Below are 26,164 nucleotides of genomic sequence, written 5' to 3'. Positions count from 1 at the left end.
TTTAAAATGTAAGAATTATGAATTTAATGAATAATGAAGTATATTTTAATAGAAAATGCTATGACAGAGAATGCAAATTCCATTCTCCATTAAAAATTAGGTTCCCTGTCAAATATAGCAAGACATCAAATCTGTGAATATTCCTGTTTATCGAATGCAATGTAGTGGTACAGAAAATAAAAATTTAAAAAATGATTTAATAGGAAAGTATCACAGAAAATAGAACACAAATATTTTTAAATCTGGAAAATCTAGTTTCAAAGCATGTTTCAAAAATAACTAGCAGTATGATTCTTATCAAGTAATTTAATACTTCTGACTCTTAGTTTTGCTATCTGGTAAATTACATTATTGAATTCAAAAGGTTCTTACACCCCCTCCACCACCAATGTTCTATATATTTTTGAATTGGGCATGTTGATGTTAATAGCTGAATTTAGGGAAATTTTTATCTAACTGAAAAGAAATAAGTCATTCAAGGATAATCTTAAGAATTTTAACTATTATATTATGTACATGTTTCAGGAAACAAAGCAAAATGCAGTGCTGTTTTTAGGAAAATTTCAATTTATGTCCACTTAGATAAAATAATGCGTAGAATTAATCAATTATCCCATTAATCTGATCAGTGCCTATCTGAATGAATCAGAAACACTTTTATTCTTTCACTTAAATATAGCCCTTACACATCCTCCCACTTCATATGAAATTTTTATATTTGATATAAAATTTTAGATTTAATTATAAGAACAGTTACTGCTACTTTTCATTTCAAATAATTTAAATACTCCAAAGTTATTTTTTAGTTTTTAGGTCTCAGTATATCTTCAGATAAATTAATTAACTATGAAAAAATATAATCTAAAGTTCAACTTATATATGTAAAAATCAATGAAATGGAATTATGTTTCATTAAAAATAAAATAATTTTATTAAAACTTTTGTACATAATGTTGTTAAAGAGTTTAGAAGAACATAGAATGAATGATACCTCTGATTGTTACTTATTAAGCAATATTTTTCAACAATATAGTTTTCCAAAGAAATACATATATATACTATGACCTTTGTTATGAATAAATTTTGTTTCTTTCTAAATATTTAATTGAGCACAGAACTGAGAATTATAATTCACATTGCTTCATTATTAAAGTGGAATTTGTGTTCTAATAAACTTGTTAATGACTTCCCCAAGGGATACTGAATAGTTTCTCTGAATATGATAGAAATTTTAAATTAATTTATTAATAATTAATTTTCTATTTTTGAAATAAATTGATTCATCTTTATAGTCATTGATTACTTTTTCCAACTCAACAAGGAAATTATATTATTTTTGATCTTCTAGTCATATAAAATTTTTCAATTATACTCTACTGTTCCTTTTTGCCTGGGCTCCCACCTCATTCTTCATTTTTTCCACAAATGCTATGAATTTGGACATATTTAAATTGTATAAAAAGATTGTTCAACAAATAATTGCCATATTCTATGTATGAAAGTCTCATAGATGTAATTTTAAAATACAAATTTCTCCTAATTGTTAAAGTATATATCAATACATGTGTCTAAATTCAATTATTTACACTTACAAAAATTACTTTGATTTGATTTTAAGTATATTCATGATTTTCTTTCAAATAAGAAAAGAATTATTTTTAATGGCTAGATGTTTTTCTTTTATTTACAAATTGTGGGATCTCTTATGTTTAGAGAAAGAAATGAAGATATGTAGATCCTTACATTAAAAGTAATATTTTTTTTGCAAGGCAAAGAGGTCAAGCTACTTGTCCAAGATCGCACAGTTAGTTAATTATTAAGTGTCTGATGTCAGATTTGAACTCATATCCTCCTAATCCCAGGGCCAAGGCTCTATCTACTGCACCAGCTAGCTGCCCTCATTAAAAGTAATAATAATAACCAGTACAATTGATCATTCAGAAAATTTAATAAAACATGTGAACAAACAATAAAAAGATCAGAATATTTTTCTCATAAAAGAAGACAGAATTATAGTAGTACTGTATATGGAAGAGAAGTGGGGTTGTTAAAGTCTATAATTTTCCTTAGTCTTCTCTTTCTAAGATAACAAATCCTTCCAAGTATTATTTAATGCTCAACAAGAAGAGAGATGTTTAGTACTGTCAGAATTTTTACTATCTCTTACTGAATGTATCTTCACTGTCATTTATCCCCTCTTTTTTAAACTAAACAACACTTTTTAGCCTATGGAAAAATGAAAATTATAAAGATATGAATTCTTCAGATCAGATGCTATTACTAAATTTTTGCCAACATATCACTTAAATAGACAGATAGATATTAATAGTTATTATTGCTCTTCATTCTTGAAGAAGACCAAAATGACATTGGTATGTTAGAATCAAGTTACATAGTGCCTTACTATGGCTAATCAGACCAATATAAACTCAGAATGTTCTGGTACGAATCAGGCAAAAATACATCTAGAATTTTGTGTTCATATATACAAAATCAATAAAATTCAATTTTTTTCAATAATATAAAATAATGCATTTATTTTTCATTAATATCTAAGTTCATGCATCTTGCATTAGTTTTGATCTATTAAAACTCTGTTTTGCAAATATGCCATAACAACTTCTCTGATAAGGCATGCCATGCTGGTCCTGTATCAGTGAATTATCAATTCCAAAGTTCTTAAGAGAGACTTTGAGAATTTACACATATCACTTTTTCCGACCACCATGTGATAACTTACCTTCTTTAAGTTCTCCATTAAACAGTCTTTTTTGGCAGGTGTACTTTTTGCCTTCTAACATGATGATCACCCCATCAGAGTTCAGCTCTCTATAATAAGAGTTTGAATGCTTGACAGTTTAGTTAGAGAAAAGACCTCAATATCTTGTATTTTATCTTATCACGATCTTCAGAAACTTCCTTAAATATTTCAAATGAAAGTACTGGGTAAAGTCTGAGTTTCACAGACATACAAGATTTGGTCAACACAATAAGTTTGTTGACCTTCGGTTTGGTAGTCAATTTCATACCTCTTCTCTTCTACTTAGAGCCCATCAAATACTGTGCTAACTTTAACAATGAATGACAACTTCATTATCAATGTGGACAGTCATAGAATGTATGCTGCTTTAAGGTAAGTGAACTTACCCATATTATTCAGATCTTCTCCATTTATTGTAACCATGATGCCATATATGAATGATGTCAGATTCCATATCTGACTGACAGAGCACCCTTTTTCTTGGTGTTAATTGTTGGATAAAAACTTTCACAAAGAGCAGAGAATCAAGCCATACTTTGTTGAATCTCAGTTTCAGAGACAGCATTGAGTTAATCATCCACAATCATGCATGAACACTTCCTCCATTTTATTCTTATCATATCAGTTTCAAGAATTTATCATCACTGCATTAGATAAATTTGATGTGTTCATCCTCATTGAAGATGTTTTACAACATACCTGAAAACATCATACTAAAAAATCATGGGAGTAAGCACGCAGTCTTCTTTCACTCCATTGGTAACTGAGAAGGTGGTAAAGCATCTTCCATTATTCAGAATCTAGGCGATCATTCCATTGTGTAATTGAAATAGAGCACTGAAAGCCTTTTGCAGAGAAACAGTCTTTGACCTCATTTTTTTAGTCACTCATGACTCACATTATCAAAGATATTGTTCAGACAAAGACATGTAAACCTATCATAGAATTTTTCCTGTAACTGTGAGGTTGCACACCAATATCAAACTGCTCCATTTCTGAAGTCACATTGACTTTCAGGTAGATGACCATCTTACAAGTGAAGTACAGAGTATTAAGCAGGACTCCGACCAGAATCTTGCCAACAGTGAATAAAAGAGAGAGAGCCCTGTGGTTGTCACAGAACAAATTCTCACATGTGTTTCCAAGAAACTGTAGTAAATACAGTAGCCTTACCCTGGAAAATTATCATGCCAGATGCATTGGACATCATTGAGCGGAACTAAAGAATCTGACTCTCATTGATGAATTAAACTTTTCCTGGTGTATTGGACAGTGAGAACATGTTTGTCTTGTTTTTTTTTGTTTGTTTTTATAATGGTCATAAATGCAGATGAAGCAGCCTCTATGGAGCAGTTAGACCTTGATAAGAAATGCCAAGGTTATCATCTATTGTATCTTAAGACCAGGTTGTCTCAACTCTGTCTTGCCATTGGACTCTGGAAGAAATAGTGAAACAGACAACTTCATGAAATTCTCTTTCATTTAAATCCAATTTACACATAAGTAAAAATATCACTCTGTATATGTGTCTGTATTTGCATACAAACATGCTCAATACACACATAAATATGTATGCATATAGACACATATATAAATGCATAGCACATGTATACATATCTGTGCTATATATTTATATATGCAGAATGTATATTAAAAGTAGTGTATGTATATGTGCATTGAATATATACATATGTGTATACACATGTATATGTGTGTTTATAATTATGAATGTGTGTAGAGATATAGATATATATTTTGTATGTATATAGATATGTATCTATATCTAAATCTCTATCTGCATATAGCTTTATAAATATATATAAAGTATATATATATAAATAAGTATATGTATAAAAAAGTTAGAGATAGAGATAGAGATAGAGATAGAGATAGAAATAGAGATAGAGATAGAGATAGAGATAGAGATAGAGATAGAGATAGAGATAGAGATAGAGATAGAGATATATACATTTACATCTACAATCATTTGTTGCTGCAGATGACTTGAGTTACTATTTTTCCCTTTCAGGAATAACAATCTCCTGGAAATTTGATTGGAATAGTGTGAATTAATTTGGATAGAATTGCCAATTTTTTATATTAGCTTGACTTACCCATGAACAATGAACAATTTTATTTGTGTAAAAAGTATTTTACAATAGTGTTCATATAGTTTCTGGATTTGTCTTGGCAGGTATATTTCCATGTATTTATGATGGTCTACAGTCACTTTAAATGAAATTTCTCTTTTTATTTCTTGCTGTTGAGCTTTGAGTGTCATATATAGAATCAATGCTGATTTTTATACTTCTTTTATATTCTGTTATGTTGCTGAAATTGTTGTTTTTATTTGATTTGAATTTCTTTCAAATTTAAAGATTTGCTTTATTTGTTTTTCCAACTAACTGCAATGATTGTTCTTATCAATCATTATTTTGCTAGATTTCGAGTTTTACAGTTTTCTCTTTTCTTCACTTCCCTCCTCCTATCTGACAGAAAGCAATATGACGAAAGCTCTATATTTACAACAATGCTAAATATCTAACAATATTGAGCTTGTTATCAGAGAAGATTCAGCTCCAAAGGGATAAAAGAAAACAACTGTGAATTGTTTAAAACAGTTAAGAATGAGAGCTTTACTTCCTCATTACAAATTATAATTCCTTCATTTTCTTTCTCTTCTATTATTTCCAAAGCTAACATTTTTATTAAAGATTTTATTTATTTTGAGTTTTACAATTTTCACCCTAATCTTACTTCCCTGCCCCCACCCCCCAAAAGGCAATTTGTCAGTCTTTACATTGTTTCCATGGTATACATTGATCCAAATTGAGTGTGATCAGAGAGAAATCATATCCTTAAGGAAGAAAGATATAGTATAAGAGATAGCAAAATCAGACAATAAGATAGTTTGGTCTTTGTCCAAACTCCACAGTTCTTTCTCTGGATTCAGATGGTATTCTCCACTGCAAAGAGCCCCAAATTGTCCCTGAATGTTGCACTGATGGAATTACTGAGTCTATCAAAATTGATGATTTCCCTCATGTTGCTGTCAGGGTGTACAGTGTTTTTCTGGTTCTACTCATCTCACTCAGCATCAGTTCATGCAAATATTTCCAGGCTTCCCTGAATTCCCATCCCTCCTTGTTTCTAATAGAACAATAGTGTTCCATGACATACATACACCACTCTTTGCTAAGCCATTCCCCAATTGAAGGACATTTACTTAATTTTCAATTCTTTGACACCAAAAACAGGGCTATGAATATTTTTGTACAAGTTATGTTTTTACCTTTTTTCATCATCTCTTCAGGGTATAACCCCAGTACTTTCATTGCTGGATCAAAGGGTATGTACATATTTTTGCCCTTTGGGCATAGTTCCAAATTTCTCTCCAGAAAGTTTGGATGAGTTCACAACTCCACCAACAATGTAATAGTGTCCCAGATTTCCCACAATCCTTCCATCAATGATCATTATCCTTTCTGGTCATATTGGTCAATCTGAGAGGTGTGGTGAGGTGGTACCTCAGAGAAGCTTTAATTTGCATTTCTCTAATAAGTAATGTTTTAGGGCAATTTTTCATATGACTATGGATTGCTTTGCTCTCCTCATCTGTAAATTGCCTTTACATATCCTTTGACCATTTATCAATTGGGAAATGGCAAAGTTAACATTTCTAATACAATATCGCATAGTAGTGGTGATAACAGGAATGCCTGTTTCACCTCTGATTTTATTGGAAATACTCCTAGCTTATCTCTATTACATATTATGCTTGGTGATGGTTTTTAACAAGATACTGCCCCTGATTTTACAGAAAATTACACTTATTCCTATTCTCCCTAGTGCTTTTAACTAGAATGGGTGTTAAATTTTGTGTAAGACTTTTTTAACATCTATTGAGATAATCATATGATTTGTTAGTTTTGTTATTGATGTAGTCAATTATTTTGTTTTCCTAAATGTGAACTAGTCCTATCTAGCTGGAATATATCTACCTGATTATAGTCTATTATCCTAGAATAACTTCTAGTAATCTCTTTGATAAAATTTTATTTTAAAGTTTTGCATCAATGTTCATTAGGGAGATTGGTGTATAATTTTCAATGTCCATTTTGACTTTTTCTGATTTAGATATCAGCACCATATTGATGTCATAAATGGAGTTTGACATTCCATATTCTATTTTTAAAAATCATTTATGTGGAATATTAACTTATTGTTTCTTAAATTTTGGGTAGAATTCAAGTAGCAGAGCTAAGATGGCAAAGTTAAAAGCAGGGACTCACCTGCACTATCCCCTAAAGCACTCCAAATACCTTAAAATAATGGTTTAAATGAAATTCTAGAGTTTCAGAACTCATGAAATGGCTTAGTAAAACAATTTTCTAGCCCAACACAACATTGGGTTATTATAGGGTCTGTTGAACCAGAGTTTTAAAGGACTTGTAGTATAGCAAGGCTGCCACAGAGCAAAAGGATCCCAGAAATCCAGGAACAGACCACAGTGCACCTGAGTCAGACAGCAGTTGCATTTTCCAGATCTTTCAGCCCAAGGATTTCTGAGAACAACTTGCAGGATTATCAGGGGAGCTCTATCACACTAGGTTTAGATTGGATCAGAGCAGTGCATACCTGACCTCAGTGGACCTGGAGCAGGCCTTGGTAATACTCAACCAAGGAACAGTAAGAGAACTAGGGAAGACTGCAGAAATCTATTATCCCTGAAGCAGGACACTGTTGCTTTGCCCACTCATATATGGGTCACAGTATGGGACTCCAGTCTTAGGAAATGGAGTAGAAGGACACTAGAGATTATTGCTTTAGCAGAGTAGGGATTCACTTCAGTTTCAGGAAGGAAAGATCACAGTATAGCCCAGAAGAGTATCCATAGGCTCTCATAAGATTTTGGAGGAACTGAAAATTTGCAGGTCCATGGGGATATCTCTGAAAACATCTTCAAAAATGATCAAAAGCAAGGGACAATATGTCTTCCACCCTTGAAACAGAACCTCACCATAACAGAGAGTTAAAATCAAGTCATAGACTGAGGAGATGATCAAACAGCAGAAAGCAAAAAATCCAACCACAGACAATTATTTTCATCATATGGAAGATCAAAATACAAACCCAGAAGAAGATAACAAAGTCAAAGATTATGCATCCAAAGCCTCCAAGAAAACTACAAATTGGTCTCCAACCAAGAAAGAGCTTGAAAAAAGATTTTGAAATTCAAGTAAGAAAGGTAGAGGAAAAATTGAAAAGAGCATTGAGAGCAATATGTGAAAATCATAAAAACTGAGTCAGCAGGTTGGTGAAGAAGACACAAAAATTACTGAAGAAAATAACATTTTATATACCAGATTGGAGTGAAAGATCCAGGATGACAGAATGGGGGCAAGAATTTCCAGAAGTACTCCCCTAGCCCATTTCAAATGACTTAAATTTATGACTTTATCCAAAATCTAGAGTGGTGGAACCCGCAGAAAGACTGAGTGAAACAATTTTCTAGCCCAAGACAACTTGAAAGATCTGTGGGATGGATCTGTTCCACCAGGATCAGGGTTGGAATGAACCACAGTGCAAACCCAAGCCACAACCACACTGCACCTCACCAGAACAAACCAATTCCAGTCTTCCAAGAACAGCCCCATGTGCAACTGTGTCTGCTGGTACTTGAGGCTCTGTCAGTGGAAGTGGTTTCCAGATTTCTTAGCCCAAGGGACAACCAATGATAACTTCAAGAATCATTGGGAAAATTGCCCCACCACAGTGAGCACAGAACTCAGTGCAACTCAAACCAAAGGTTAGCCCTGCCCTGGGAAGCAGAAAGAGGTCTGTACAGTCACACAGCAACTGCTTCCAGATTACTGTCTTTTACCTGGTGTTCCCAGGGTTTAGACTTTGTTTGGGGTTGGGATTCTCCCTGCTGGCTTGCTAGCTAGCTTTCTAGCAGAGGGACCTTTGCTGTTGTCAAGCTGTCAGGACCCGCATTACACTGTGGCTAAAAGCCTCCTACTGTCTTTCTTATTTCCCACCTCCTGGACTCTACTTCCCCTTTTCCTCCAAAAGAAACAGACCTTTACTTAAGATCTTCCACAATGTCTACCACTGTAAACATCATTGAATCTTTCCCTTTCTTGATGGGATCTGTAGCTTGAATGTCAGGAGAGAGGCTTCATTTATCGTTGGTAGGGAACAGCTCTGGGAGCATGTTAGCTTCACCTGGCCATCTTGGCACTTCCCCAGAAGTCTTCTGACTGAATCTTTCTATACCATGTCAAATGTTGTTTAAACAAGTTTTATGCTTTGTTGATTATAAATCAGTTTTCTTAATTTTGAAATCTTATCTTAATTGAATGAAAACTATTTTTACATTGACTTTTCAAGTACAGTTTTAAAAAGTTTGATTCCATAAACTTTTTCTAGAAAATCTTTTCTGATCAAATTATTTTGTGATCTGTTATATCTACAAAATGCTATTATTAAAATCTTTTTATAATGGGGGTAACCCAGTAACAATAGAAGATAAAATGACTTAGAAAAGGCACAGTAACTATTAATTTGGAAACATTCTGTATTCCTATGTAGGAAAATTTTGAGAGGGGGGGGGGGTTTAGGTTTTTATTTTCTAGAATGTGAAACTAAATATCTCCTTCTAATAGGGGATTAATAATGATTAACAAAACATTGCATTTCAATGTTATGAAAGTTCCTTTTTTTTCCTTCAAGAGTGTTGACATAAATTTGAATATCTAATAATTGCGTAAAAGTCATTCCAGAAGTTATATGAAAGCCTCTTTTCAAATTATTTAAAAGGTAGAAACTGGTGTGTCTTGTCCTTCATATATTCCCTTGAAACATTCAATTAACTAATTGTAAAGTTTAGAAATTTTAACATATTGTTGGAAAAGAGAAGTTAACAAGTATATTGTATAAGAATTCATCTCTTATGCTGATAGCACTTGAAATATATTCAACTTATTCAATAGCCAAAGTTCAGCTTGGAGATTATCAAAAATAATGATTTAAAATTATATGACCAAATAAAGTATACATAAACAAAGCTAAAAATTGTAAATCAGTCACAAAGTTGAAATAACAAGATGACTTAATAATGAACTTATAATTCTCCCCAGTAAACTCATCTTTATGTCATTTGAAAATATGGGGTTCTAATTTGAGATTTGTTTGGTTTCTATCATGTCTTATCTCAGCAGCAATCCTGTCTGAGAAATACTGTCCAATCATTTATAGAGGGAAAAATTGCCATTATTCAGCCACCAAACATAAGCTGTTTAATAGCTGCAAGGAAGAGGGAATTATATCAAATGATACATACCTCATGTCATGTAAGATAGAAATACATATTAAATGTTTTACAGTTGCTGTTGCCCTATGCAATTCTACATCACAGGAAAATAGGTAATATGGACTGAGTCCATATTTTGAGTAATCTGCAATCCAGAAGGTATATGTTGGAGAAAAATTAGAAATTTAAAGATGGGCTGGGAATAATTTTAATTCAAATATTTTATAATTTTGTGAATTGGTTCAATAACTTATTACATAATTTTATATATCTCTATCAAATATTTTGTGAAAAGGGGGTTTACTTTAAATATTGAACTTGAATTACACTTATTTCTACTGGAGAAATGAAATTATATGATATTTTATAATTAATACAAAGATTTTTTTTCTATACTTTGTTCTAGGAGATCTTATTAAAATGGTATGATTTAAAAATCAAATGCACGGTAAATTAACCTAACATATTGAGCATTTTATTTTGTTTTATCTTAACATGCCCAATCAATATCACCCCACTGACTTCCATACTCCAATCATTTTCATTATTTCAGATAAGCCAAAGACTCACAGTAGTGCAAAAATATAAATAGAATTATAGGTATTAAAAATACAACTTTGGATCAATGAGGGACTTAGGATCTTCAAAGACACATTTCATTTAATTTTCTGGAAACCATATAGCTTGATTTTCCCACTCCTGATTAATGTCTGTCCTTCATTCCAATAAAAGAAATCAAAACAAATTCAGAAAATTAAAATAGTTGATAATTTCATAGCAGTTTAATAAACAAAGGAAAAAATACTCACTAGATCAGTCTCTCCCTTTTTTCAAAATCCCTGTTTTAAAGTTTTTCAATATAATAACAGCAATCTTCATTTTTACTTAATTTTCCAACTGAAACCATAGTCAGAAAAGCTAGATTTTAGTCAAAAGTTTACTCAGAAAGCTTTTCAGGTTTTGCTTAAGATTGTATTTTTTAGGTTTTTGCAAGCCAAATGGGGTTAGGTAATTATTAAATGTCTGAGGTTGGATTTGAACTCAGTTACTCCTGACTCCAGGGCCAGTGCTCTATCCACCCTTTTGCTTAAGATTTTAGCAAGGTGCAGATGAAATATTAAATATAATGTATTTTGCAAAGTATTAGGTTGTTTTATACTATTTTAATATTGTTTCTCATAATCATTAAGATTTTCCTACATCACTTCCAACATTTATCATTTTGCTTCTCTGTCCTTTTAGTCAATGCAATAGATATAAGATAGTATATTACTATTGTTTTAATTTGTGTTTCTCTAGTCAATAGTAAGGTAGAACATTTTTCATATGGTTGCTGATAACTTTGATTACTTCAACTGAAAACTTTGAAAATCTTTTGATGATTTATTAATTGTGGAATGCTTCTCAATTTTTATGAATTTGACAACTTTTATTTGTTTGGGAAATTAGCCGTTTATAACAGAAACTTGCTTCATTTTTTTCACATTAATTTTTGCTACTTGGATTTCTTTAATCTTATGCTCTTCCCCATTTATTCTATTCCTTCTTTTCTTTCACCCTGTCACCCCACTCCCTATGCTTCTGAATCTTTTCCCAACCAATCTATCCATTTGTCTATGACTACCTTGTTTTCTTATCCCTTTTGGCTCCAACTTTCCTGTAGGATAAGATAGGTTTCTATGCTCAACTGAGCATGCATTTATTTCGGCTTTGAACTAGTTCTGAGGAGATTAAGGGTCTCTCACTTCCCTTCACTTCCCTCCTCTTTCCTTGCACCATAAAAGCTTTTCCTTGTCCTTCTTTGGGAGATAATTTACCCTCTTCTATTTCTTAATTCCCCTTTCTCCTTGTACATTACTCTCTCATCATAACTTCTATAATTTTTAGATATCACTATTTCCCATTGAATTCAGATCTGTAGCCTCTGTGTTTGCTTGTATGCACACACACATGCAAATATACATGCAAATGTATAGACATTCCAATGTTTATGTGTGTATGCATATACACATCCATCTATATCTATATCATCTGTGTTAGACATATATGTATATAAACAAGTATCATTTTTCCACATAGGAATATTTTTTCACTTTCAAACAGCTTTATTTATTTTTTATTCACATTTCATTTTTCCAAATATATGGTTTGAAAGTTTTTCAACATCCATTCATACATATGCCTATGTATATTTTTAATTTACAAAATTTGCTTCCATCCCCTCCTCCAAACCCCTCCCTTCAAAGGCAAATATTCAGGTTAATATTGTATACACACACATTTCTGTTAAACATGTATACAGATTAGTCATTTTGAGTATGAGAAATTAGTATGTAGAGAAAGAAATACTTAAGAAATTTTTAAATGAATATAATGTTCATCAAATTCTGAAGGTGTTTTGTTTTGTTTTGTTTTCATCTGGTTAGGGATAGTATTGTCATAGCCAGTCTAATATGGTTGTCCTAGCTCCCTTAACTGCTGAAAGCAGCTGCATTCATCAGGGTTTATCATCTTCAAATATTATTGTTAATGTGTATATTGATCTCTTGGTATTACTCCATTTGTTTAACATCACATCTTGTAATATATTCCATGCTTCTCTAGAGTCTGACCATTTATGGTTTCTTACAGAACAATAGTATTCTATAATATTCATGCATTATAACTTTTTTAAGTATTCCCCAATTGATGGAAATCCACTCAATTTCCAATTCTTTGCCATTATAAAACAACTGCTATGAATATTTTGGAACATGTGGGACTTCCTATTTTTTATGATCTATTCTGGTTATAGGTCTATAACTGGAATTACTTGGTCAAAGTACATGTGCAGGTTTATTGCTCTTTTGTCATAGTTCCATATTGCTCTCCAGAATGGCTGGATCAGTTCACAATCCCATCAATTGCATCAATATCTCAGTCCTCCCCAAATCTCTCCAATATTGATCATTTTCTCTTTTTGTCATCTTAGCCAATCTTATAGGTATAAGATGATACCTCATTGTTGTTTTAATTTGCATTTCTCTAATCAATAACAGTTTGGAACATTTTTCACATGTATATATATATAGCTTTAATTTCTTCTTTTGAAAACTGTCTTTTCATATCCTTTGATCATTTCTCAATTGGGGAATGATTTATGACCTTATAAATTTGATGCAGTTCTCTATATATTTTAGAAATGAGATCTTTATCAGAACTCCCAGTTAGGAAGACTGTTTCCCAGCTTTCTATTTGCCTTCTAAATTGGGCAATATTGAATTTTTTTAGTGTAAAAACCACATAGGAATATTAAATTTATGATGTTATTCTGTTTACCTCTTTATGCTTCTCTTGAGTAATATTTAAAAGTCAAATTTTCAATTCTTTTCTAACTTTTCATCAGGAATTTGTGAAAATTCTCTTTCATTGAATGTTCATTTTTTCCCTAAAAAATCTATGCAAAATTTTGCTGAGTAGGAGATTCTTGTATGCAATCCTAGCACTTTTGCTTTCCATTATATCATATTCAAAGACCCACATTCTTTTAATATATAAGGGTCTAAATCTGGTATTTTCTTCACCACAATATAAGTATTGTTTCTTTGTAGGTCCTTAAAATATTTTATTTGGAGACTTTGGAAGTTGTAGCTTTCACTTTTTATCTTCTTCTGAGTGTGTATTTTGATCTTCCTTGTCATCACAATACCTTCCTATGGACATATTTTTTTTTGTTTGTGTCTTCTTCATTGACTTTTAACTCTTTGTTAAAGAAGTCCTCTTCTTCCATGACAGTGTTCAATGTCACATACTTTTGAGGGTTTTCTGCTCTTTTTTTATAGATATTTTTAGTGATCTCTAAGTTTTCAGTTCTTGCATAGTGGCTTGATCTAAAGAGAGGTGTTTCTTTCTCTTTTCATCTGTATTCAGGTCTTTGAGTGATTGCGAACATTATTTTCTGCCCTTGAACTATGAGGAGGTCTCCTGCTCCACTGTGATCAAAAATTCTGGTTTGTTAATTCTCCTACTTTCCCTGAACATTCAACTATGAATGGGGTCCGCATCAAAGTATGGGGAAAATCATATATTCCTGTCTCCATGCTGGCAGAGTTCAAATCCTTATCTTTTGTGGGTTAATACTTACAGGAAAAGTTATTGTTGATTCAAGGCTGTTTCTTGTTTTTCTGGTTTTGGATATTTGTTGGAGTTACTTTTTTTCTGGGAAGACATGCACTTGACTGTGCTCTAATCTAAGGTGAGACAGACCTTCCCTACTGACCATCTCAGTTTTATTTGACAGGAAAATTAATTCACTCAACCTTTTACTGCGCCAAGAATTTTTTTATGTTTTGATTTAAAGATGTTCAGATGTATTTTGGCGGGAGCTCAGAACTTTTTCTCTCCTATCTTGGCTGTAATTCCATGAACAAAATTTTATGACCAAGTGGTGCACATACTGATAAGACTCCATTTTAAACTGTGCAGGTGCTCAGACAACTGAAACAATTGTCATGTGTAGAAACTTATATATCCTCTGCTGAAATGATATCATAGATTTTGAAAACCACAACCAATTTTCATAGATTTTTAAGTGTTGGAACAAATCTTAGATGTCATTTAATTTAAATCATGAGTACAAAATATCAATAGATTTTAAAATACTCATTTGTTTTCACCAAGTCTCTATTTGAGGATCCCCTCAAGTGACTTTTAAACTGAGCAAATCCTAAGGTCTAACTATTCGTCTTTGCTTTTGATATCAATCTGACCAAGGCTCTCCAAAGATTGGACTTTGGTTTAGGCTGTGTCATCAGTACACTAGCATGCTGACTAGGGATCTGTCAGATCCAACTTAAATAACAGATTTGTTAAATTTTTGTTGCACCCATTTATAACTCAAAAACTGGCAATTCTACAAATCATGACTTGATCTATTGTATTCTTTATTTTTGTCACTGTGAGTCTGATTTAAGATATTTTTCTTTGCATTTACAGGTTATAAATTAAGAAAGTGGTAGAGTATAATTTAGATTAAATTTAAAAGTCTTTCTTGCAGTCATTTTTTGAAATTCACTGTGCAAGTCTTTACCAGCATATCACTGCTGTTGCCTCATCAACGTTTTCTTTCAGCATTGAGACATATAATTTTCATTTTAGTTCTTTTGAGTTACTAGATAAAAGCTTAATTTGAGTTACTTAATACAAGATGCTTCCATAGGTAGAATTTTTTTCCTTCACCAGACTGAGCAGTAGGCAATCCTCTCTGAAAATGTTTATATTTTTTATTATTAAGGGTTACTTTTAATACAATAGTATGTGTATTTCATGTAATATAATGTATCATTTAATCATTATATCAAATACAGATATATTTGTGTACTTATTTTTGTGACAGTTTTCTTTCTTATACTTACCAAGTTCACATTTTCTTTAAATTCTAAAATTTAGAGTGATTTCCTTTCTTCCAAGAAAAAATAAAAATATATAAAATACACAAATAATACATTTTTATGATCCATGGGGTCTTATATTTTACTTTTTTGTGTAAAATTTAATTAAATAAAAATCATTAAAGAAATATGTAAATGAAAAGCATGCTTACCAAGCAATCTAAAATAGTATTCATATATCAGAATTTAAAAATAACTATTCGCCATTGCATTTAGAATTTTATACTTTGGTTATTTTTGCCTCTACTTGATATTCTGCTTTTGTAATAATGATTTAGACTTGATTTGAGTTCCAAATAGGTTATAAAATGAAACAATAAATGGGAAATATTTTGTATTCTATTTGGAAATATCTAGTATGTAATCATTTGTCCAACTTAAGAGGAAGCATCTCTTTGCTTGAAGGTTATCCACTGAGACATTTTTTTTAGTAATTATCAGCCAAGGAAGTAATCTATCAATGAATAAAGAAGGGATGTTATATTTTGATACCTGGAATATATTATGGTCTTAATATTATTATTGACTGATTGGTAGAAGAAAAAACACACAATGGAATTATATTTTCTTAGAATATCTATAAAGTCAATGTTATATTCCTTTTCACAAAGAACTTAAAACTTGGAGAAAATGCTAACTGTAGTAATAAATTGAGGTAACAGTAGAATATTTGTAAAAAATTATCAAATCTAATATTTAGAATATTATCTATTATCTAACTAGATTGGTGAAAATTGGTTTAATTAAACAGTATGGATGAATTTTTTAAAAAAACATTTATTTTAAAATTCCATTTCTCAGTGAAATATATTTTTAGATTTAATGGAAACACAAATATTTTAGACTGGAAAATGTTTGATATATCACATATGCAACTAAAATTAGGAGATGTAATGGAAGTATGAGACCCTTAAATATAGTGATGAAAGCAGGTGCAGATTTAATGAAAGACATTAGCATGTTAAAATAAACAAAACTAAATATAGCAGTATAAATAAATGATCACAATCTTTATTTAATTTCACAGCAAAGGCATCAGTAAAAATGTACCTTGAAAATGAACTTTCATCATTTGGAAAGCTATTTTGGCTCTTACAGATTATAAAACTGTAGAGGGCCAGCCCCAGGGGGTCATATTCACATATTCTTGGTGATCTTCTTCATCAAAGGTATGTATGGATCATTGCTCATTGTATGGATCTGTTGACTCACCAGTGAACCCTGACCTAGGATAATCTGTGGCTCCAGGATGGTTGTAAAAGTTTTCTTTGATAGAGAAACACGCATTTTTCTAAGAATATATATTGTAAATTTACCCAAGAAATTGTAAAACAGAGTCTCTTTTAACTGGTCATTTCTGAGATAAGTTTTTTTTCTATAAAAAGTCTTAGCTTCCAAAAGTTGGTAGATTTTCACTTCCCAACCTTTTGTGTTTGGATATGTTTATCTACTCGACCAGACTCTCAGAAATTCATGACCAGACCCACACCAGAGCTATTGCTGGCTATAGCTGGTGCCTGAACAGGGACTGACAGAAGGACAGACAGATGGACAGATAGCTGGACCTGGAGGGGAATCACTCTTGAAAGGAAAGATAAAATCTGGACACCTGAGGATCAAAAGGGCGTTCATAAAGGGACAGCAGGCTATTAAGGTAAATAATTTTTTTTTCATCAGGTCTAAAACAGAGAGCATTAAAATGAGACACAGACAGTCTAAGGACAGAGGACATTATTTGAAAGTGCTAAAGCAGATAGTTAAAGAAAGAGTCTTGTTAATAACAGCAAAACAAGTGGAAGCGTTTGTTGAATGTGTACAAAAATGTTGTTCTTGGTTTCCCAGAAGGTATATTAAGTATTGAAGAATGGGATACTGTGGAGAAACAGATGAGTGAACATTTTAAACAGAAAGGTCAGGAGGCATTTCCTATGGGGGTCTTATCATTGGGGAATATTTTAAAAATCTGCCTGACTCCACCTGGAGATGTTCCTCTGGTTCAGAGTATATTAAAAGTTGATGTAGTTGTTCAAGCAATTCAACAAGAAGATAAGAATAAAAAAGAGTGGTGGCTTTTACCTCCAATGCCACCTCCAGAACTGTGCCTGCTTCAGGGTGGAAGGAGGGGTGTGGAGATCAAGGCCACTGGGCCCTACCTTCCCAGGAAAATACTACTCCAGGCTCCCACTTTAGTGACTTGTACCAGAGAGTTTCCAGGAGGCTGGCCACACCGGCTCAGGCTGCCAGAGCTGCTGCTGCTCCTGGGCTCCAGGCCGTGGTGGCTCCCCAGCCAACTTCATCTCCTCCTAACCCTAATAACCCACCTTCTGCTCCTTTATGGTCTAAAGAAGAAAATGTTACCAAAGATAAGTGGCATATGAATATTTTTCAAATAGCCACTTGAGAAGCAATAGATAAGGGAGAGAAGATTCCATGGGACATGAGAGAGTCATTGTTCTCTTTTCTTGTACTTGAGAGACCTGATCCAAAGATTCCAGGAATTGTTTTGAGAGAATACTGTAATTTAGATTTTAAAACATTTACAGAATTAAAATCAGCAACAAGCACATATGATAACACCAGTCCATATGTTGTAAATAAAAATATATATAAGGTAGACAAATATTAGCCCCAGAAGATTGGAACAAGATAGCAAAATCTACTCTTACACCAGATTACCTAATAAGGAAAACTGAATTTTTTGAGAATTATACTAGTCAAGCTAAAAGAAATACAGCAGCAGGGTGAAGAATAACATTTGAAATGAACTCTAGCACTGGTCCATGGGCAATCAAATTGTGCATAGTTTACAGGCACATGAACAGGCATAGTTAAAACTGCCTGAAAAAGAAAGAGGCAATGGGTGTGAGAGATCAGACAGCTTGTTTGCTCATGGTTCGCTTATCTAGATCTTGAAAGTTAACTGAGAGAGGAATTAAGAAAAAGCACTAGATGAGAGAGAGAGAGAGAGAGAGAGAGAGAGAGAGAGAGAGACAGAGACAGAGACAGAGAGACAGAGAGACAGAGAGAGAGAATTGTTTCATGAAGACTTGATAAAATAAAATAAAATGTTAAATTTTAAAAAATGCTGTTTAATTTCAAAATGACAAGATAATCAGGTTCATTTAAAAATACATAATTTGATTATTACAAAAAATAATGGGATGATTGAGGATTTAAAAAAAAGAGACTCCACTCCCAGAAAGGATTTAGCACTGTTGAAGTTATTTGCTGTACTCTAAGCTGATAGGGGACAGGGAATATTACAATTTTAGCTGAGGGATTTTTGAATGACTGCCTTCTCAAAAGTTATATTTATTTATGGTTAAAATCAAGACGTGTTAGATACCAAAACCTTTGAATAAAAAAATGTATTGTGAAAAATGGAAGGTTTTCTGCAATTTTCTCTGGTTTCTTGGAAGATTTGTCACCTTTGGTGGTGCTATCCTGTTGTTTCTTTGTCTTTGTGTAATGTTTAAAGGGACCCTTTAGTATGAGAGCAGAGTGGGTTTTGCCCAGATTTGGGGGGCCTCTCTGCTTCTAAATGCTCTGACTCCATTTATGTGTCTTTATGGGTTTGCTGTAAAATACAAGCAGAGAGAAGCTCTAAGTTGGCTCTCAGGCCTGCTGTTCTCTGTGTTCTGATTGGTCAATATTCTTTCCATTCTCTCTTTTCAAAATTAGATCATTTTTTTCCAAAACTCATGATTGGTGCCAAAATAAGAGATTTTCCTGAGAATCGTATTGTTTTTGGAGGAAAAGGGGTTCTATTATTTTCTCTTATTTTCTAGTGTCTTTTTTGGGGTCTGATACTGATTTGGCAAATTACTGTTCTTAATTACCATAATATATATAATTAAAAAAAACTGGGGGTGAGCAAGTAATGATAAACAGAAAAGGTAAATAATTAGTGCATACTACCTTGATATCTCAAAATGTGAGGAATCTCCAATTCCCAGAACATTATCTTGTCAGTGAGGATAGAAAGTTCTTTTAAGTTAAAGCACTGAGAAGTTAGAATAGTAACGATACAGATAAGAAGGATTTGCAGACTTTTATATCTTGAAAAGGAAAATAATTTAAGGTAATTTTGAATATGAGTTTGGAATTTATAAAAATCTTGTAATCATAAAAAGGGATTATAGAAACATTTGGCATCAAGAAATTTTATGTATTACAGAATTTTAGGGAGTAAAGGGAATATACATTAAATTGAAATGTGATATGTATAATTAGTAAACTTTATATAAGAGCAGATTCAGACAATTTTTTGATATTTTAATATCGTGTTACAATAACAAACAATAGATGAATTGACGTATCATCCATCACCTTTCTAAAGATTTGTTAAAAGAAAACTGGAGCATATCTTGCCAACAAGATTATATTTCTCAAAGTCTATTGGCTCAGAGATTGTGAAAAGCTGTGCTTTTCCACCTACTGTTTCTTAAATGGAATATTTATATGTAAGATCAAAGTAACTCATTTAATATCTGTTATTTAAGAAGAAGGAATTATATATTCATCCTGTAACCCTGGCATTGATAAAAGTTTTACATTGAATTTTTTGAAATTGTTATATATATAAAACTACATTGGATTCTTTGAAGTTATATATATATATATATAACTAAATTTATAGAGAATATTATTTTCTTTTTGAAAATAGGAGAGTATTTGAACAAGAGGAAAATATGCTCATAAAATTCATGTGGAACAGATATTTAGTTATAAGGTTAACTTTAAAAGAATGAGATGTTAGCATGGAAACATGTTTCACGTAGGTTAAGAATGTAATGTTTAATTTTAAAAAAGCAAAAATGGTAACCTTAGAAGAAGGTTGTATATGAAATTGGGAATTTATACCTTAACTGCAATTATTTCCATTAATGCCAAATAAATCTGAGAGGCTTTGAAAAATGATTGAGAGATTGAAAATTATATAACCTATAGTTAGGCAATTTACTGATGAGCAAGATGTTGAAAAGTTATACGATCTAGTTTTATCATTATAAGTTATTTTACTTTAATGATGTCAAAGTCCGGAGTTAATGATTGATTGCTCTATAGAGGTAATAAGGAAAAATATTTGAAGTTATGACAATCTAGGTTTCCAGAAATTTTTAAACAATGTGATGGACCTTATTCTAGACCTGTAGGTCCAAGCATAAATGCAATTGAAAATATTTTTTAATCAAAAGGAAAGAATGAATTATATGCTCAATTAATGGTATTAATAGAACAGCCACAAACCCTTAACAATTTTATAGAAAGTAAGTATATTTATCATGTGGTCAGATACATAGAAACAACTTTTATTAAAAATAGCACTGATGAAGAATTATGTCAACTCTTTAAAGAGCTACAAGAAGTTATAAGAGATAGATATAATTCTTTTTGAATACATACATTCCCATACTGGATTGCCTGGGCCCATATATGAAGGCAAACATAGGATGAATTAATTAACCCTTCCACTTCTTATAAGTTTAGTAGAACAGCAAGCTAGGCAGTGTCACAAAAAAAAAAACATTCACTAGAATGCCTCTTTATTAAGAAAGAATTTAAAATCACCAGAGAGCAAGCAAGGAATAGAGTAATATCCTGTCCACAATGAATTCCATATTTACCTACCCCTACAAATTTTTCTAAGAATCCTAGAGGCCAAGTTCCTAATGAATTGTGCCAGATGGATATGACTTAGATATCTTTTGGAAAAATGAAAATCATTCTGGTTACTGTGGATGCATTTCAGTCATGTGGAATGGCAACAGCACAAAGTTCAGAGGGCACACAAGGTGTGATTGATCATTTATTCCAATATTTTGCTATTTCAGGGATACCAAAATCCATAAAAACAGATAATGGCCTTGGATATACTTCTATGGCATTTAAACAATTCGGTCTATATTATAATATATAACATATTACAGGTATTCCTTATAACCCTACTTTAGTAGAAAGAAAACTTTAGTAGAAAGAAAATATAAGGATCTTAAGAGATTTCTGGAAGTGCAAAAGAAGGGATTATATATAGGGACAAAGGGGAAACAAGGAAGGAGAGTAAATCTTGCCTTATTTAGCATTAATTTTTTAACATTGAATGATAAACAATTAACATGTAACATTAAGAGAAGGGCATGGTTACATGGAAGGATCCTAAGACATCAACAATGAAAATGACTGGATCCGTTATTAACCTGGGGTCGAGGGAATGCTTCTGTTTTGTCCACAGATGGAGAAATTGTCTGGGTACCAGAAAGAAACATCAGACCATGCAGACCAGATGAATCAAGTAATACAGAAAATAAATAATTTACACTTAAGAAATTGAAAAGGAAAAGATGAGAGGAGAATATGTTGTGGACTTATGGGACAATGTAAGTATGCTTACATTACTGTAAGGACAATTTGGGGACTATAAAAGGAATTGAATATAGACAATGTAGATAGTAGGAGCAGTTATTTCTATAATTTATGAAAACAAATCTACTGGCCATAAAGGCTGTTTGCTTTTTTTGAAAAATGACATGTAGGGGGTAGCTAGGTGGCACAGTGGATAGAGCACGGGCACTGGAGTCAGGAGTACCTGAGTTGAAGTCCAGCTTCAGATACATGATCAGTATCTAGCTGTGGCCTTGGGCAAGCCACTTAACCCCATTGCCTTACAAAAACCTAAAATAAATGACATTAATCTAATTCAGTAAATAATCATTACAATATTCATCTTTCTATATCATCACAGATCAGCATAGTATAAAAAATATCACAACCCCATGTTCCCCAATATCTTCCCCTTTCAACAATTCCTTAAAATATAGAGGTAGAAAAGGCTTTTTCATTTGCAACTTAGAATAGAATATTGTACTTATGGGTCATGGAGAGTTTCAGGGAATCTTAATGTTTCCTTGGAGTTTTCAATGAATTAAGGAAGGATTATGAGATTGTGGAAGGTTTTTTTTTTTTTATAATTGTTCTGAAATTTGATGCAAAGGGAAAATACCAGATTTCACATCAGAATAGAGACCTGGATTTGAACTCTTGATTAGCTATATTTGTAACCAATATTTGTGATACCAATCATCCAATCACATAGATCTGTAGAGAAGAAATCACTAATAAATCAGAAAATAATAAAATCGGTATCTTTTAATTCTTTTTCTTCATATATTCTTTGTTTTTCCTTTAATTTTTGAAACATTGGAGTATGTCAATTTGAAATGATTCTCGTGCAAGATAAACTTACATTCTCAGACTTGTAAGCAGATCAGAGATAACAAAATTCGTTGATTTTACTCTAAGTTAATTTACACTTTCTGATGTGGTATTTTAATCACTCAGCACCACAGAAATCTGAAGAACTGAGAAAAGGCTAAGGCAGGCATAGGACTCCAATAGTAATTTTGAATTGGAATGATTCTTTAAAGCTTAATCTAGGTTTAATGTCAACTTCCAGGTTAGATCAGAAATATCAAATATCAATAATACCATTTAGATTTAAACAGTTTATAGTCACCTGACTTGATTGAATTCATGAATTCAATTCAAATTCATGAATTCAATTAAGATATACTGTATTCATTGACAAGATAATTTAACATGAAATCAGAGAATCAATTACAAAAAATATCACCAACTTTAAAATATGAATGTATCACTATATTTAAAGATCTGTTTTGGTCAGAAGATCTAGAGTTCCTTGAATCATGAATAAAATGTACTTTGTCATTACTTTATCTTTATTAGGAAAAATATTAACTGTTTTTCAAATAATTATTCTGATTTACGTTGATTAAATATGAGTTAGTCTTTTATCTGAAGAGGGTCAGACTTTGTTGCTTGCATGTGTTCACTCAAGCCAAATGTCTCTCTGGATATGAAAGTATTTCATTTAATCTGTTTTCTTCTATATTACATAATTTCCCTGTTTACATATATTTTATTAATTTATTGCTTTACTCTCTGGATGGCTCTGTGTTTTCTATTGATGATCTTAGACTCAACTCCTCTGAGAAGTCATTAAGTTTTTTTTTCCTTTTTAGTGTCTTACTCCTAAACTGTATTTCCAAGCATATTTTGGATATCCTTCTCTTCTGTTTGTCTCTTCCCTGAAGTCAACAAGATTTAATTTGCTGCATGTATTGACTTGGTTTGGAGGATCTGGACATAATTTTCATAAAATTACTCACCTCTTTCTTATTTATATATTCCTCTTTTCTAGGCTGCTATAGAGGTGATCCTGTATGTGTAAAGGCTATGTTAAAGTTTTCTTTACTGAATTGTAAATTAATCATTTTAGCACTTATTAAGAATCTGATATGTGCCAAGCAAAATATCAGGCACAGGGAATATAAAAATAATAAAAAATATATAATCAGACAGTCTATTTTTTCTTCTTTTCCTTTAACTCCTCCTTCTCCCCTTTCTTCTACAGCTCCTACTCTATACTTTTTTCTTCTCCTATTTCTCCTCCACTTTTTCTCTCCATGTGAGTAGCTATATCCTTAAAGGAGAAACTTTTCCCCAAAGAAATATAATTTTTCAGTGCATATACTCTGCAAAGTTTCATGTGTGGATGATTAGATTTTTTCCCCTTCTTATGTATTCATTTTCTTGATCTATCGTATATGTATCTATCTATCTATATCTGTATAATTATTCTAGCATTGAATTTTTCAGTAAGTTGGTAAGGATTTCATCCTTTTATCACTAGGAGTTTTTATTTGTGATTTCTTGAAATATCACTCTAACAAAGGAAGTGAAAAAAGTCCTTTGAAATTCAAATGGAGCTTCTTAACAAAGTCTCTAAACCCAAATCACTCTGGTTTTAATTAGTAGGTCCAAATGCAAATCTCAATTGCTAATTCTGCATGTTTTAATAGCTTAGAATAAGTGTAAATCACAGGATATATGTACATATATAATTATATATCTATACATACACATATGTTATATATATATATATATATATATATAAAACATATATTTGTTTGTGTGAAGGCATAATTATTCATCTTTTGCTTCAATCCTTACCTAGTCCTTAATTACTGAATGGGTGTTTCTTCAGATCAACTAAGATCTGAGAAAGATATTAGCTTAAAAAAAATGCCACTGCATCCAGGGTCATTACCAGTCACCCTGATTTATGTGTTACCACTGGTCTCTGGTGACTCTGGAGGAGAGAGCAAGGATAATGTACATGTCTGCCTCACTTAAATCCAATTCATTTTTGGTAATTCAACTGTTCGTGATTTCTTATAGAAAAATAGCATCCCATCACATCAATATAAATATATATATATGTTATATATAGCTTTAATTTATTCATTTGAAAACTATCTTTTCATAGCCTTTGATCATTTCTCAATTGGGGAATGACTTATGACCTTATAAATTTGATGCAGTTCTCTATATATTTTAGAAATGAGATCTTTATCAGAACTCCCAGTTGGGAAGACTGTTTCCCAACTTTCTGTTTGCCTTCTAAATTAGGCAATATTGATTTTTTTAGTGGAAAAATTACATAGGAATATTAAGTTTATGATTCTTTCCTGTTTAACTCTATGCTTCTCTTGAGTCATATTTAAAAATCAAATTTTCAATTCTTTTCTCACTTTTCATCAGGAATTTGTGAAAATTCTCTTTCATTGAATGTTAATTTTTTCCCTAAAACAATCTATGCAAAATTTTGCTGAGTAGGAGATTCTTGTATGCAATCCTAGCACTTTTGCTTTCCATAATATCATACTCAAAGACCGACATTCTTTTAATATATAAGGTTCTAAATATGGTATTTTCTTGACCACAATATAAGTAATATAAGAAACAAAATACTGGGGAAAGGTGGAGGTTTTTAATTAGCAAGTGCATAGCATTTCAATTGAGAGTTATAGGGTAAACTTTTGTATTCTAGCTTTAGAATGTCATTGCCATTTATAATAAGGTTTCTATGGGGAAAGGATTTTCTGGGTTCCAGGCAAAACTTTTAGAATATGATGTTTTCCTCAAATTTAGGAAGTCTAATCTTTTCTGTGTAGTTTCTAATTGATCATGGTTTAAGATCTAGGCTGCATTCTTGAGATTCCAACTGAAATATGTAAATGAAAAGACAATTTCAAAAGACTAGTGATGGAAAATGCCATCCATTTCCAGAGAAGGAAATTTGGAGTTTAACTGAAGACCAAAATTTATTATCTTCAATTTTTAAAACTTGTCTTATATATTATGTCATATTTTCCTTCCTTTTGGATTTGATTCTTCTCTCACTATGCTTAGCATGGTTATAAATGTAGCGCGTATATCAGTTTGCAGGGGGAGAGGGAAGGGAGGAACAGAGAATAATGTAAAACTCAAAACCTTCCAAAAATGATTGATTAAAAATTACCATTAGCATGTAATTGGAAAAATAAATATTTGTATTAAGAAAAGAATTAAAAGGTCTGGGGAGGTAGAGTGATTATATTTGAAAATTGTGAAACATTTTTGTTACTAGATGTAATAATAATTAAGTTTTATTATTTGCTTAGTTAAAAAAAATGCAGTGAAACTGAACCTTCTAGTTTCATAATGGTACCTGTATTAAGAAACAAAGAGGGAGCTTTCCTTCTTTTTGTTTCCTTTTTTGGCAATTTACTTTATTTGTTAAAAAAAAATCAACCATCA

Source organism: Macrotis lagotis, chromosome 6 (assembly GCF_037893015.1).
Source record: "Macrotis lagotis isolate mMagLag1 chromosome 6, bilby.v1.9.chrom.fasta, whole genome shotgun sequence".
NCBI lineage: Eukaryota > Metazoa > Chordata > Mammalia > Peramelemorphia > Peramelidae > Macrotis > Macrotis lagotis.
This window is presented reverse-complemented; position numbering follows the sequence as displayed.